This window comes from Colobus angolensis, unplaced genomic scaffold (genome assembly GCF_000951035.1).
Source record: "Colobus angolensis palliatus isolate OR3802 unplaced genomic scaffold, Cang.pa_1.0 Scaffold39, whole genome shotgun sequence".
Classification (NCBI taxonomy): domain Eukaryota; kingdom Metazoa; phylum Chordata; class Mammalia; order Primates; family Cercopithecidae; genus Colobus; species Colobus angolensis.
Genome location: NW_012117265.1, coordinates 270,942 through 271,979, shown reverse-complemented (window position 1 = coordinate 271,979; position 1,038 = coordinate 270,942).

The window sequence follows — 1,038 nt, the reverse complement described above, 5'->3', positions numbered from 1 at the left end:
TGATCTCAGCTCACTGCAACATCCGCCTCCTAGGTTCAAGCAATCCTCCTGCCTCAGCTTCCTGAGTAGCTGGGATTATAGGCATGCACCACCATGCCCAGCTGATTTTTGTATTTTTGGTAGTGACTGGGTTTTGCCGTTTTTGGTAGAGATGGGGTCTCGCCTTAGGGCTCAGGCTGGTGTGGAACTCCTGGGCTCAAGTGATCTGCCTGCCTTGGCCTGCCAAATTGCTGGGATTAAAGAGGGAGCCACCTATGCTCGGCCCCGAGTTAGTTTTGGGAGGAATTTAGTTTATAGCTTAAATGATAATAGCCCTTCCCCAAACTAAACTGCCTTTGTAGAAATAATGATAGGGCGCTAGGTTAGAAGGATGAGAAGAGCCTGAATTCCGCTAAAATGTAGTTGTAGTAGTTAAACTATGACCAGCCATTATTCTGGCTGGGTGCGGTGCCTCACGTCTGTAATCCCAGCACTTTGAGAGGCTGAGGCTGGTGGGTTATCTGAGGTCAGGATTTCGAAACCAGCCTGGCCAATATTTTGAAACCCCGTCTCTTCTAAAAATACAAAAATTAGCCAGGCGTGGTGGCATGTGCCTATAATCCCAGCTACTCAGTAGACTGACACAGGAGAATCACTTGAACCCAGGAGGCAGAGGTTGCAGTGAGCGGAGATGGCACCACTGCACTCCAGCCTGGGCGAGAGCAAGACTCCGTCTCAAAAACAAAAACAAAGATGGCCAGCCATTATTCTGGAGGTCACAAGGTTTGCAACTTCCCCAGTTATTTCTGAGTTATTTCTGCAAATAACATGACTATTGCAAAACCTTACACTGGCCTTTTTAGATGTCTTTTTAGGCTTTTTGCATATCTGACAACTGGATGACCCCACCCAGACTAGTGACTCTATGATCCCCACCCAAAAGCTGACTCAGCAACTGTTTTCCACAGTCCCATGATTGCATCAAGGCACCCATTCCCTAGCCCTTCTGCCCACCAAATTGTTCTTGAATAACCCTAGCGTCTGAATTTTCAGGGAGGC